Genomic DNA, 15,847 nt, shown 5'->3' on the forward strand with positions numbered 1-15,847 from the left:
AGTAGAAGGTTTATCAGACATGCATTTGCTCGAAAGCTCATTCTCTTCCCACCTCAGTAGGAGCTGACTTGTAATGGGAAAATGGTAAAGTGGTGCCTCTGTTTCCACAGTATGACATTCGTTGGTGTGGGTCTTCTGCTTGTTTATATCGCCTTATGATTGCCACAAGGCACCCACATCAGGTACAGAATGAATATAATCACAGCAACTGCCTAGTATTACTGAAACTTCATGCAAGGACATCACATTCCCTACAATTGTTATATGTGATGACTGCTTAGCGAACAAGAACATCTCATTGAAAGTGAATGTTAGTTCTGGTAAGATATAATTATTCTCTTCCACTCTGCTCAAGAAAGAACAGAAACTCTCCAGTCAAATGCAGCTTAATTTTTTCAATCCGCAGTTAACACAAATTCAGCGTTCTGCTGTAGGTGCTCTCCTTCTCACAAAGCTGAATCTCAACGAATAAAAACACAAGCCCCATGGCCCCACCCCACAATACATAGCTTCTTCCTTCACTGGGGGTAAGGGCAAGTTTCCCAGCAGGGTGCCTAACTCAATATACTGCACTCCTGTAAGCCTAATTAGTTCCCAAGGCTTGTCCAGCTTTTCTGATTTTGCCTCCTATGAAGATGGAGTGGCCATATGCGGATAGCTTACCTCCAGCTCTGTGCCAGGAAGCCCCGAAAAGGACAGAAGCAGCTTTTTTGGTTCTGGGTCTGTCCCTCTATCCACATGGCTCCTACTGCCCTTATCCACCCTGCCCCCACCCAAATACAATGGACGGGACTCTGGTAAGCAGACAGAGCATTTCTCTCACAGAAGAGATATGGCCAAAAGGAGCAATAACAGTTTTATCAAAAGGTGACCACAACCACACACCTTCTTCATTTTCTAGAAAAATCTATAGTACATGAATCCATGTTTTCATCCCGGTTTATATTCACGGCTACATTTGCATCCATCGATACCTGCATTCCATTTATTGGTTTCTCTATCAGAGTATTTTGGAGTTGCTGATAAAACTGAAAGCAAATTGTACTTTGTTTCTAATAAACCCTCCCCCTCCCCACAGGTGGGTTGAGATGTGTGGACTGCCCTGGGCAGGTGTAATATTTTAGTGCCCCTCAACAAAACTCCCTTACATATTTATTCAGTATTAATGTAGATGTCAGAATGAGTGCTGTTTACAAGGAAAGACAGAGAAGTGGGACTGCTAGTGGTATGGGGCTCAAGATCTGCCTTCCTGAGCAGCTCAGCTCTGGTTCCAAATTCCTGTACCTACTTAACAAAGCAAAAGCCAGACAGTTAACCACTGAAGAAATGAGAATCTGCCTTGCAGGCAATCAGATGGCAATGTTCCTAACAAAATGTGTTGTTTTGCACACAACACAAGGCCACACAATCAATGTCACTAACAGGAAAAAAAAGAAGAAGAAGAAGTTTCTAACAGAACATGGGCAACGCTGATGCTTTAATCTTGCTTTCTCTGGACCAAAATTTTTGAGGTAATCAATCACCAAATTCCCCATATTTAAAAAAAGTTGTTTAATGTTTAATTAATTATTTATTTATTTTAATGTTTATTTATTTATGAGGGAGAGAGAGAGTGATCATGCAAGTGGGAGAGGGGCAGAGAGAGGGAGACACAGAATATGAAGTAGGTTCCAGGCTCTGAGCTGTCAGCATAGAGCCTGATGCAGGGCTTGAATCCCCCAACTGCAAGATCATGACCTGAGTGGAAGTCAGACTCTTACCCGACTAAGCCACCCAGGTGCCCCATATTGCCCATATTTCTTAACAGCATCCACACCATAACTGGCCCTTGATTTCCTTTCAGAAGGAACCACCACAGTCTCTAACCCTATAAGAAGCCCCTCTCATGTGGTCCTTACCATGGTACCTAAGGTTTCCCTGGCTATGGTTGCCATCTGTTGCCCCAAGTTAATAAACCTAAGATATAAATCTGTGAATATTGGTGTGTTCCCCCAGGCCTTTAGTTGGTGATTTTGACTGTGCCTATCAATCTTAACAAAAATTTAACAATCCCTTTAGGAGACTTTAGAATATTACCTTGTAAGGTTTCTCTTACGTACAAGGATTTTGTTCTAGGTCATGTACTCTTTGTGAGAAGAGTTCTACTACACATAATAGTCTTCATCTCTTTGTATTTCTAAAAATATATTTATGATCTTTAGAGACAAAAACCTTGGACAATTTCACCGTTGCCCTAACTCTCCCTCACCGCCCCCCACCATGTACTGCCACCATATCCATGTACAACTCCCCATAGCAGTGGATTTGAGAGATAAATGGTTCAGTGGCTCACACACTCATCCCAAAAGATAATAGTAACTCAGGGTACACCGCAGTTTCACAGCAACATGGTTGTGCTATGTTTTCTGCTGGTAATTTTTCTAAGTTCTGTCTTCTATTGCAAGTATTGGAAACCTAGAAACTGTGTTTCTCAGAATCCCTCAACGACAAGTGCTCCTCATTAGATTTTGCCGAAGAGAGGCGCACGTGTTAAATTTAGAAGGCAAAAATGAATCAGGAACAATATTGTTTCTTTCTGGCATTGGCAGACAGACATGAAGCCTTTGGCAGACAGTAGACCCAAGGTTTTGAACTGGCCTCAGTCATTCTCCTATAACTCACATGCTTTAACGCCGCCAACAGCTGAAATCATTGTTGCCACTTTTTCTGCAGTTTCTGAAACTTTCTGATTCTCTGGAAGCTGGCAAAAATTTTCCCTGACCTCTGCTTCCACAACACTTGCAATGATTTTGTAAACAGCTAGTATTCTGCATTAAGTCTCATCTTGATCGAAATCCTACAGTGGTTCTGTTTTCCTGACCTAAACTTCCTGATTGAAAAAGGAAATAAGGTCTAAGCAGTCAAATCTAGGATCTGCTTCTACCTTGCTTTGTGATCTAGAGTCAGTCCCTTCACCTTCTCGGGTTTTTGTCTAGAAAATGGAAGGTGGGCAAGCAGAGGTTAGACTGTATGCCCTCTAAGTCCCTCTGGAGTGCTAACATTTGATGCTTCCATGTTCTAAGTCATCTTGCTGCACATTTGGTCAATACTTCAGAATGTGACACAATGTAGAGGCATCTAAGTCCAACATGGCAGCAATAAACACAGTGCAGCCCTTTCTTAGATCTCACTGAGAACACTTAGGAGAACCCCAGAAGCCGGAAGTCTGCCTCATCTGGCAGAAGAAGAGGGAACGTGGGATACAAAATGGACTCCATAAATCCTGGACTAGAACCAGTATTTTACATCTCCACTTTAGTGTTTTGGTTTTCAGTGTGTAATGTTCCTTTTTGAAAGTTATATTAAGTACAATTTTTATTTGTTTCCAAAAGATCTACCTAATGGTTTCTGAGCTCAACAACTATACTAATATTACTAGATATTAAATTAGCTGCACCTAACTGGCTACTGCCCCTAGAACCAGAGGAGGGTACTAGATTAAGTTTTCTAAAAATAATGAAAAAAAATAAATTTCTAAATTAGACAGAACTACACTTGGGGATTTTTGTGCTCTTGATGACATGTTGCTCCCCTGGGTCAATTTCTATTTTTTTTTATTTTTTTAATGTTTTATTTATTTTTGAGACAGAGAGAGACAGAGCATGAGCAGGGGAGGGGCAGAGAGAGAGAGACACACACAGAATCCGAAGCAGGCTCAGGGTCTGAGCTGTCAGCACAGAGCCTGACGCGGGGCTCAAACTCATGAACCACGAGATCACGACCTGAGCTGCAGTCAGACACTTAACCAACTGAGCCACCCAGGCACCCCAATTTCTTTTTATTCTACAGCCCTTTGTTTGAAAACTTATGTTCGATCCCAGTAGAGTTTGTTGTTGATTTGCTGGCTAAGGCTAAAGATTCCATAACAGACTGACTATTGAAAGATGCTGGCCTCTTAGCCAAACTTCTGGAAGAATGTCAGCTGCCAACTTGACAGAAGTTTCCAAGTTTTACATTAATTAAGGGAAGGATTTCGCTCTAACCCAAGATTTGAATAGTGTTGTAAAGGAATTTACCTGAGGATAAGATAAGGTTGTTAGGAAGTGAAAGCCACCCCCTCCCCCTGAGAACCTTACCCTTTGGTATAGTCAAAAAAGTGTCTTAAAATGGAATAGTGAATATAAGGAGATATAAGAAGCTTTCCAAAGATTTTGAGAACATGGGTAGTTTTACAGAAAAACCAATTCAAGATCTTCAACTTTCAAGTGTACTTTTTCCCATAGCTGATCTGCTTGAGAATTCTCTGATGAAGAAGCAATTATGTTCTCCTTTCCCACCTCCATTTTCATAATCGCTCTTTTCCTGCTTTATAAAAGCACCCATCCCTAATGTTGCTATGCTATACTGCTCCATAGTATCAAAGGGTCACCTTGAAAAGTAATTCAGTGTCCAGAAAAGCAATGCCTGTAAAATTAGGTAATAAATATTTTTGTGAGTCTATAGTATTCGTTTTTCTCAACAACATTTAAGAAGGACCTAACCAAGTGGTGAGCTGATAGATTGTTTAAAAATATTTTTAGTAGATCATTCATGCAATTTTTGACACGTAAATAAAAAGTACTTTGAGAAATTTGAGTGACAATACTACTCAAAATTACTCATTTCCATCTATTTATTCCATTGAGAATGAAGTTTCTCAATGATTACAAAATTGAAACATTGCAATAGAATTGATGCTACATCCAATCTTCTTTGAACAATAAGTAATATGTAAAAATACATGAACTATTGAGAGAGCACACCCATCTAGTTAAGGGACGTATTCTGGTAAGTTTTTACTATAGTCAATAATTATTGCAATGTGTAATATATTTCTTTTATGACCAATTTCGTGCTAAAAATAATTGTAATTATAATCCAACTCAAAATAAATTGTATAAAGTCTCATAAGATTTTAAAACACTTAATCTCAATTTATATCTCACATATGTATGTTTGTACAGGAATGTTATGGAGTAATTAATAAAAAAACTTTCAAATGTAAAACATATTAAGTGAAATTCTTCAGTGGCAATAGAATGGAAATATATGTTCAATGAGAAAAGGGAACAATATAAAATTTCTGACAGTTAAGGCAGAAATCATTCATGTATTCTTAAATGGGGTATGGTCAACATTAATTTGTTTAGTTACTTAGATTCCACTGGCTGCATTTAAAAGTGTGACATAACAATTTGATTTTAAAATGTCGATATTTAGGGTACCTAGGTGGCTCAGTCCATTAAGCAACCAACTCTTGATGTTGGCTTAGGTCATGAACTCACACTTTGTGAGATCAAGCCTCGGGTCAGGCTCTGTGCTGACGGTGCAGAGCCTGCTCTAGATTCTCTCACTCCTCTCTCTCTGCCCCTCCCCAGTTTGTGCTTTCTCTCAAATAAACTTTTTTAAAAAATGTCAATATTTGGGGGCGCCTGAGTGGCTCAGTCAGTTGAGTAACTGACTCTTGATTTTGGCTCAGGGCATGATGAGCCCCACGGAGCCTGTTTAAGATTCTCCTTCTACCCCTGCCCTGCTCATGGGCGTGTGCACACATGTGTTTGCTTTCTCTCTAAAAAATACAAATTAATTAATCAATCATTAATTAACTAATTAATCTCAATATGTGCAATGCATATGGAAGTATATCTGTTGCAATTATTTAAACATAGGGTTAAAAAACCTTCAGCTACCAATTGATAAAAAGTTGAGTGATTGCAGTTTTTCAAAAGGCTTTTAAGGAGAACACAAACCAAAACTTTTGATGTATATCTGTGAATCTTGCCTATACCTGCCCATAAGGGAAAGGCTGCTGAAAATTATTTCAGAAGGCAAAATTTTCCTTTTCAAACATCAACAATCTTGATTATGGATTTAAGTAGATTAATATCTCTTTGTTGAGTTTCAGTGCATTTTTTTCTACCTGAGCTCTCCTTTTTTTCTCAAGTTCATCTCTAGCCGAAGCCTCATGCTTGACTTGGACTTCTTGTGTCAGTGCTCTGCTTGGAACTCTGGACATACCCTTCTCTAACCTGTGTTCCCCACACAGCTTAGATCTCCCAATCCTCACCATTGCCCACCTGGTCAAAGCTCAGACATTCATCAATTTTTTATCTGGCATGCTGTACTTGACCTACGCTCGCCTTCAGGACTCTTGATAACTTCACAGTTGGCCTCAATAAACCCATATTTACTTTGGCCTGTGTACTACATGAACTATTCTGCCCACATGTCTGGCTCCCTTCTCAATCCTGCTCCCACTTTGTATGTCTTATTTGATCACAGCCCAAAATACTTGGATCCAGGGTTAGAAAAAAAGTGATCAATTATAGCTATAGATTGATGAGAAAGGTACTGCTTTATAAGTTAGACTTTGTTAGCCTTAAATTCTTTTTTTTTCTTTGAACTTCTTTTTTTTAATTTTATTTTTTATTTTTTAAAATTTACATCCAAATTAGTTAGCATATAGTGCAACAATGATTTCAGGAGTAGATTCCTTAGTGCCCCTTACCCATTTAGCCCATCCCCCCTCCCACAACCCTTCCAGGAACCCTCAGTTTGTTCTCCATATTTATGAGTCTTCTGTTTTGTCCCCCTCCCTGTTGTTATATTATTTTTGCTTCCCTTCCCTTATGTTCATCTGTTTTGTCTCTTAAAGTTCTCACATGAGTGAAGTCATATAATATTTGTCTTTCTCTGACTGACTAATTTCATTTAGCATAATACCCTCCAGTTCCATCCACGTAGTTGCAAATGGCAAGATTTCATTCTTTTTTATTGCCGAGTAATACTCCATTGTGTGTGTGTGTGTGTGTGTATACATATATATCACATCTTCTTTATCCATTTATCCATAGATGGACATTTGGGCTCTTTCCATACTTTGGCTATTGTTGATAGTGCTGCTATAAACATGGGGGGGCATGTGTCCCTTCGAAACAGCACACCTGTATCCCGTGGATAAATGCCTAGTAGTGCAATTGCTAGGTTGTAGGGTAGTTCTATTTTTAGTTTTTTTGAGGAACCTCCATACTGTTTTCCAGAGTGGCTGCACCAGCTTGCATTCCCAACTTATTGTCTTCTTTTAGAGATGTTTGCAATTATGAATGATGATTGCCTAGATACATTCATACATTAATTATGATTTGAAAAAAATGGCGATATTCTTTAATTTCTTCTTCAGTCATTAATTGGATATCTACAAGGAAAAGCCTCTCCCTCAAATATTTGGTAAACCTGAGATGCATTTGTAGAAAAGGCAGGATAAGTGTTTAATTCTTTCCCTTTACCAAGTTTTTTTTTTTTTTTTTAATGTTTATTGACTTTTGAGAGAAAGAGAGTGCAAGCAGGGAGGGGCAGAGAGAGAGGGAGACACAGAATCTGAAGCAGGCTCCCAGCTCTGAGCTGTCAGTGCAGAGCCTTATGCAGGTCTTGAACTCACCAAACGTGAGATCATGACCTAAGCTGAAGTCAGTGGCTTCACCGACTGAGTCACCCAGGCGCCCCCCCCCCCACACCTTTACGAAAAAAAAAATCATCTTATAAATTTATAAATTCATCTTATAAATTTATAAATTCATCTTATAAATTCCCAGTCCTAGATCTAGAGTCAGCTATTTCTTCAAGGAACCTTGATTCTTTTTATTGGAAATTGGTATTTAGAGACTCAAATGTAGGCACTGGGTGTTCTCATTGCTACTGGGTTGTCCATTGCTTCTTGAACTTTTCAGTGGACAGAATAGAAAGTCTTTTATTTTATAATTTTAAGATAAATTATATCATGTGCTGATAATATTTTCAATTCACATTCAGAACTGCAGGAGTTTTTGCTTTTAACCTTGTATGACTTTACATTTGTATCTCCTTTCTCCAATGCCGAAATTTCCAGTTCTCATCGACAAAAATATAGTTACTCATTTGTTTTATCCCATAACACACACAAAGTGTTCCCAGAATGGTACCGACAACATCATCACAACACATGAATACATCAAGAGCTTACAAATTTTCTTTTGCAGTCCTTTAGTCCTTAGGTTATAGCCATAGAAAATATACATTGAAATCACTTGTATTAAACCAGTTAGGGTAGTTCTTCTCTGAAAGGTTATGACACTAACATGATAAACAGTTAACTTCATTTTTCATTTGCTTTTGATGTTCAGGAGCTGCTTTTCTAAATTAAAATTTTCCTAATATTTATTTATTTATTTTATTCATTTATTTTTCATTTACATCCAAGTTAATTAGCATATAGTGCAATAATGGTTTCAGGAATAGAATCCAGTGATTCATCCCCTACATATACCACCCAGTGCACATCCCAACAAGTGTCCTCCTTAATGCCCATACCCATTTAGCCCACCCCCCCCACCCAAAACCCCTCCAGCAACCCACACTTTGTTCTCTGTATTTAAGAGTCTCTTATATTTTGTCTCTCTTCCTATTTTTTTTATTATTTTTTTTCCTTTCCCTTATGTTCATCTGTTTTGTATCTTAAACTCCACATATGAGTGAAGTCATATATTTGTCTTTCTCTGACTAATTTTGCTTAGTATAATACCCTCTAACTCCATCCACGTAGTTGCAAATGGCAAGATTTCATTCTTTTTGATTGCTAAGTAATACTCCATTGTATGTATACCACATCTTCTTTATCCATTCACCATTGATGGACATTAGGCTCTTTCCATACTTTTGCTATTGTCAATAGTGCTGCTGTAAACATTGGGGTGCATGTGCCCTTTGAAACAGCACACCTGTATACTTTGTTTTTTTGTTTTGTTTTGTTTTGTTTTGTTTCTTTAAGCTCTGAAAACTTATTTTATTTTTTTTAATATGTGAAATCTGTTGTCAAATTGGTTTCCATACAACACCCAGTGTTCATCCCAAAAGATGCCCTCTTCAATACCTGTCACCTGCCCTCCCCTCCCTCCCACCCCCCATCAACCCTCAGTTTTTTCTCAGGTTATAAGAGTCTCTTATGCTTTGGCTCTCTCCCACTCTAACCTCTTTTTTTTCCTTCTCCTCCCCCATGGGTTTCTGTTAAGTTTCTCAGGATCCACATAAGAGTGAAAACATATGGTATCTGTCTTTCTCCGTATGGCTTATTTCACTTAGCAACACACTCTCCAGTTCTATCCACGTTGCTACAAAGGGCCATATTTCATTCTTTCTCATTGCCATGTAGTACTCCATTGTGTATATAAACCACAGTTTCTTTATCCATTCATCAGTTGATGGATATTTATGCTCTTTCCACAATTTGGCTATTGTTGAGAGTGCTGCTATAAACTTTGGGGTACAAATGCCCCTATGCATCAGTACTCCTATATCCCTTGGGTAAATTCCTAGCAGTGCCACTGCTGGGTCATAAGGTAGGTCTATTTTTAATTTTTTGAGGCACCTCCACACTGTTTTCCAGAGTGGCTGCACCAGTTTGCATTCCCACCAACAAACAGTGCAAGGGGGTTCCCATTTCTCCACATCCTCTCCAGCATCTATAGTATCCTGATTTGTTCATTTTGGCCACTCTGACTGGCGTGAGGTGATATCTAGGTGTGGTTTTGATTTGTATTTCCCTGATGAGGAGCGACGTTGAGCATCTTTTCATGTGCCTGTTGGCCATCTGGATGTCTTCTTTAGAAAAGTGTCTATTCATGTTTTCTGCCCATTTCTTCACTGGGTTATTTGTTTTTCAGGTGTGGAGTTTGGTGAGGTCTTTATAGATTTTGGATACTAGCCCTTTGTCCGATATGTCATTTGCAAATATCTTTTCCCATTCCGTTGGTTGCCTTTTAGTTTTGTTGATTGTTTGCAGTGCAGAAGCTTTTTATCTTCATGAGGTCCCAATAGTTCATTTTTGCTTTTAATTCCCTTGCCTTTGGAGACGTGTCAAGCAAGAAATTGCTGCGGCTGAGGTCAGAGAGGTCTTTTCCTGCTTTCTCCTCTAGGGTTTTGATGGTTTCCTGTCTCACATTCAGGTCCTTTATTCATTTTGAGTTTATTTTTGTGAATGGTGTGAGAAAGTGGTCTAGTTTCATTCTTCTGCATGTTGCTGTCCAGTTCTCCCAGCACCACTGGTTAAAGAGACTGTCTTTGTTCCATTGGATATTCTTTCCTCCTTTGTCAAAGATTAGTTGGCCATACGTTTGTTCAATTCTGGGGTTTCTATTCTATTCCATTGGTCTATGTGTCTGTTTTTGTGCCAATACCATGCTGCCGTGATGATTACAACTTTGTAGTAGAGGCTAAAGTCTGGGATTGTGATGCCTCCGCTTTGGTCTTCTTCTTCAAAATTACTTTGGCTATTCGGGGCCTTTTGTGGTTCCATATGAATTTTAGGATTGCTTGTTCTAGTTTCGAGAAGAATGCTGGTGCAATTTTGATTGGGATTGCATTGAATGTGTAGATAGCTTTGGGTAGTATTGACATTTTGACAATATTTATTCTTCCAATCCATGAGCACGGAATGTTTTTCCATTTCTTAATATCTTCTTCAATTTCCTTCATAAGCTTTCTATAGTTTTCAGCATACAGATCCTTTACATCTTTGGTTAGATTTATTCCTAGGTATTTTATGCTTCTTGGTGCAATTGTGAATGGGATCAGTTTCTTTATTTGTCTTTCTGTTGCTTCACTATTACTGTATAAGAATGCAACTGATTTCTGTACATTGATTTTGTATCCTGTGACTTTGCTGAATTCATGTATCAGTTATAGCAGACTTTTGGTGGAGTCTATCGGATTTTCCATGTATAATATCATGTCATCTGGAAAAAGTGAAAGCTTGACTTCATCTTTGCCAGTTTTAATGCCTGTGATTTCCTTTTGTTGTCTGATTGCTGATGCTAGAACTTCCAACACCATGTCAAACAACAGCGGTGAGAGTGGACATCCTTGTCGTGTTCCTGATCTCAGGGGGAAAGCTCTCAGTTTTTCCCCATTGAGGATGATGTTAGTTGTGGGCTTTTCATAAATGGCTTTTATGGTTTAAGTATGTTCCTTCTATCCCGACTTTCTCGAGGGTTTTTATTAAGAAAGGATGCTGAATTTTGTCAATGCTTTTTCTGCATCAATTGACAGGCTCATATGGTTCTTATCTTTTCTTTTATTAATGGGATATATCATGTTGATTGAGTTGTGAATGTTGAACCAGCCCTGCATCCCAGGAATGAATCCCACTTGATCATGGTGAATAATTCTTTTTATATGCCATTGAATTCGATTTGCTAGTATCTTATTGAGAATGTTTGCATCCATATTCATCAGGGATATTGGCCTGTAGTTCTCTTTTTTTACTGGGTCTCTGTCTGGTTTAGAAATCAAATAATACTGGCTTCATAGAATGAGTCTGGAAGTTTTCCTTCCCTTTCTATTTCTTGGAATAGCTTGAGAAGGATAGGTATTATCTCTGCTTTAAATATCTGGTAGAATTCCCCAGGGAAGCCATCTGGTCCTGGACTCTTCTTTGTTGGGAGATTTTTGATAACTGATTCAATTTCTTTGTTGGTTATGGGTCTGTTCAAGCTTTCTATTTCCTCCAGTTTGAGTTTTGGAAGTGTGAGGGTATTTAGGAATCTGTCCATTTCTTCCAGGTTGTCCAGTTTGTTGGCATATAATTTTTCATAGTGTTCCCTGATAATTGCTTGCATTTCTGAGGGATTGGTTGTAATAATTCCATTTACATTCATGATTTTATCTATTTGGGTCATCACCCTTTTCTTTTTGAGAAGCCTGGCTACAGGTTTATCAATTTTGTTTATTTTCAAAAAGCCAGCTCTTGGTTTCGTTGATCTGCTCTACAGTTTTTTTAGATTCTATATTGTTTATTTCTGCTCTGATCTTTATTATTTTTCTTCTTTTGCTGGGTTTGTGGTGTCTTTGCTGCTCTGCTTCTATTTCCTTTAGATGTGCTGTTAGATTTTGTATTTGGGATTTTTCTTGTTTCTTGAGATAGGCGTGGATTGCAATGTATTTTCCTCTCAGGACTGCCTTCGCTGCATCCCAAAGCATTTGGATTGTTGTATTTTCATTTTCGCTTGTTTCCATATATTTTTTAATTTCTTCTCTAATTGCCTGGTTGACCCACTCATTCGTTAGTAGGGTGTTCTTTAACCTCCATGCTTTTGGAGGTTTTCCAGACTTTTTCCTGTGGTTGATTTCAAGCTTCATAGCATTGTGGTCTGAAAGTATGCATGGTATAATTAGAATTCTTGTAAACTTATGAAGGGCTGTTTTGTGACCCAGTCTGTGATCTGTCTTGGAGAATGTTCCATGTGCACTCGAGAAGAAAGTATATTCTGTTGCTTTGGGATGCAGAGTTCTAAATATATCTGTCAAGTCCATCTGATCCAATGTATCATTCAGGGCCCTTGTTTCTTTATTGACCATGTGTCTAGATGATCTATCCATTGTTGTAAGTGGGGTATTAAAGTCCCCTGCAATTACCACATTCTTGTCAATAAGGTTGCTTATGTTTGTGAGTAATTGTTTTATATATTTGGGGGCTCCTGTATTCAGTGCATAGACATTTATAATTGTTAGCTCTTCCTGATGGATAGACCCTGTATTATTATATAGTGCCCTTCTTCATTTCTTGTTATAGCCTTTAATTTAAAGTCTACTTTGTCTGATATAAGTATGGCTACTCCAGCTTTGTTTTGACTTCCAGTAGCATGATAAATAGTTCTCCATCCCCTCACTTCCAATCTGAAAGTGTCCTCAGGTCTAAAATGAGTCTCTTGTAGACAGCAAATAGATGGGTCTTATTTGTTTATCCATTCTGATACCCTATGTCTTTTGGTTGGCATATCTAGTCCATTTACATTCAGTGTCATTATAGAAAGATATGGGTTTAGAGTCATTGTGATGTCTGTATGTTTTATGCTTGTAGCGATGTCTCTGGTACTTTGTCTCACAGGATCCCCCTTAGGATCTCTTGTAGGGCTGGTTTAGTGGTGATGAATTCCTTCAGTTTTTGTTTGTTTGGGAAGACCTTTATCTCTCCTATTCTAAATGACAGATTTGCTGGATAGAGGATTCTCAGCTGCATATTTTTTCTGTTCATCACATTGAAGATCTCCTGCCATTCCTTTCTGGCCTGCCAAGTTTCAGTAGAGAGATCCGTCACGAGTCTTATCAGTCTCCCTTTATATGTTAGAGCATGTTTATCCCTAGCTGCTTTCAGAATTTTCTCTTTATCCTTGTATTTTGCCAGTTTCACTATGATATGTCATGCAGAAGATTGATTCAAGTGACATCTGAAGGGAGTTCTCTGTGCCTCTTGGATTTCAATGCCTTTTTCCTTCCCCAGATCCGGGAAGTTCTCAGCTATTATTTCTTCTAGTACACCTTCAGCACCTTTCCCTCTCTTCCTCCTCTGGAATACCAATTGTGCAAGATTATTTCCCTTTAGTGTATCTCTTAGTTCTCTAATTTTCCCCTCATACTCCTGGATTTTTTTATTTCTCTTTTTTCTCAGCTGCTTCTTTTTCCATAATTTTATCTTCTAGTTCACCTATTCTCTCCTCTACCTCTTCAATCCAAGCTGTGGTCATCTCCATTTTATTTTGCAGCTCATTCATAGCATTTTTTAGCTCTTCCTGGCTGTTCCTTAGTCCCTTGATCTCTGTAGCAATAGATTCTCTGCTGTCCTTTATACTGTTTTCAAGCCCAGCGATTAATTTTATGACTATTATTCTAAATTCACTTTCTGTTATATTATTTAAATCATTTTTGATCAGTTCGTTAGCTGTCATTATTTCCTGGAGGTTTTTTTGAGGGGAACTCTTCTGTTTCGTCATTTTGGATAGTCCCTGGAGTGGTGTGGGACTGCAGGGCACTTCCCTTGTGCTGTCTTGAATAACTTGCGTTTGTGGGCGGGGCAGCAGTCAGTCCTGATGTCTGCCCCCAGCCCACCGCTGGGGCCACAGTCAAACTGGTGTGTACCTTCACTTCCCCTCTCCTAGGGGCAGGATTCACTGTGGGGTGGCGTGGCCCATCTGGGCTACTTGCATACTGCCAGACTTGTGGTGCTGGGGATCTGGCATATTAGCTGGGGAGGATCGGCAAGGTGCACGGGGGGCAGGAGAGGCAGGCTCATTTTGCTTTTCCTTCAGTGATCCGGTTTGGGAGGGGCCCTGCGGCACCGGGAGGGAGTCAGACCTGCCAATGGAGGGATGGATCTGCAGAAGTACAGCGTTGGGTGTTTGCACGGTGCAAGCAAGTTCCCTGACAGGAATTGGTTCCCTTTGGGATTTTGGCTGGGGCATGGGTGAGGGAGATGGCAGTGGCGAGCACCTTTGTTCCCTGCCAAGCTGCGCTCTATTGTCCAGGGCTCAACAACTCTCCCTCCCATTGTCCTCCAGCCCTCCCGCTGTCCGAGCAGAGCTGTTAACTTATAACCTTCCAGATGTTAAGTCCCGCTTGCTGTCAGAACACACTCCGTCCAGCCCCTCCGCTTTTGCAAGCCAGACTCGGGGGCTCTGCTTTGCCGGCAGGCTGCCCCTCCATCCCGGCTGGCTCCCGCCAGTCCGTGTAGCACGCACCGCCTCTCCACCCTTCCTACCCTCTTCCGTGAGCCTCTCGTCTACGCTTGGCTCCGGAGAATCCATTCTGCTAGTCTTCTGGTGGTTTTCTGGGTTATTTAGGCAGGTGTGGGTGGAATCTAAGTGATCTGCAGGTTGCGGTGAGCCCAGCGTCCTCCTATGCTGCCATCTTCAAGCCAGCATGTCCACACCTGTATCCTTTGGATAAATACCTAGTAGTACAATTACTGGGTCATAGCGAAGTTCTATTTTTAATTTTTGAGGAACCTCCATACTGTTCTCCAGAGTGGCTGCACCAGTTTGCATTCCCAACAGTAGTGCAAAAGGGTTCCCATTTCTCCACATCTTTGCCATCATCTGTTGTTGCCAGGGTTGTTCATTTTAGCCCTCCTGACAGGTGTGAGGTGGTATCTCATTTGGTTTTGATTTGTATTTCCCTGATGATGAGTGATATTGAGCACTTTTTTATGTACCTGTTAGCTATCTGGAGGTCTTCTTTGTAAAAGTGTCTATTCATGTCTTTCTCCCATTTCTTCACTGGATTACTTGTTTTTTGGGTTTTGAGTTTGATGAGTTCTCTATAGATTTTGGATACTAACCTTTATCTGATATGTCATTTGCAAATGTCTTCTCACACTCAGTTGGTTGCCTCTTAGTTTTGCTGATTTTTTCCTTCACTGTGCAGAAGTTTTTATTTTGATTAGGTCCCAATAGTTCATTTTTGCTTTTGTTTCCCTTGCCTCCAGAGACATGTTAAGTAGGAAGTTGTTGCAGCAGAGGTGAAAGAGGTTTTTTTCCTGCTTTCTCCTCTAGGATTGTGGTGGTTTCCTGTCATACATTTAGGTCTTTCATCCATTTTGAGTTTATTTTTGTGTATGGTAATAAAGTAGTTCAGGTTCATTCTTCTGCATGATGCTGTCCAGTTTTCCCAACATCATTTGCTGAAGAGACTGTCTTTTTTTCCATTGGATATTCTTTCCCGTTTTGTCAAAGATTAGTTGGCCATACATTTGTGGGTCCATTTCTGGGTTCTCTATTCTGTTCCAATGGTCAATGTGTCTGTTTTTGTGCTAGTACCATACTGTCTTGATGATTATAGCTTTGTAATCCAGGCTAAAATTCGGAATTGTGATGCCTCCAGCTTTGGTTTCCTTTTTCAGGATTGCTTTTGTTGTTCAGGGTCTTTTGTGGTTCCATACAAATTTTAGGATTGTTTGTTCTGGCTCTGTTAAGAATGCTGGTATTATTTTGATAAGGATTGCATTGAGTATGTAGATTGCTTTGGG

Source organism: Felis catus, chromosome B4 (assembly GCF_018350175.1).
Source record: "Felis catus isolate Fca126 chromosome B4, F.catus_Fca126_mat1.0, whole genome shotgun sequence".
Classification (NCBI taxonomy): domain Eukaryota; kingdom Metazoa; phylum Chordata; class Mammalia; order Carnivora; family Felidae; genus Felis; species Felis catus.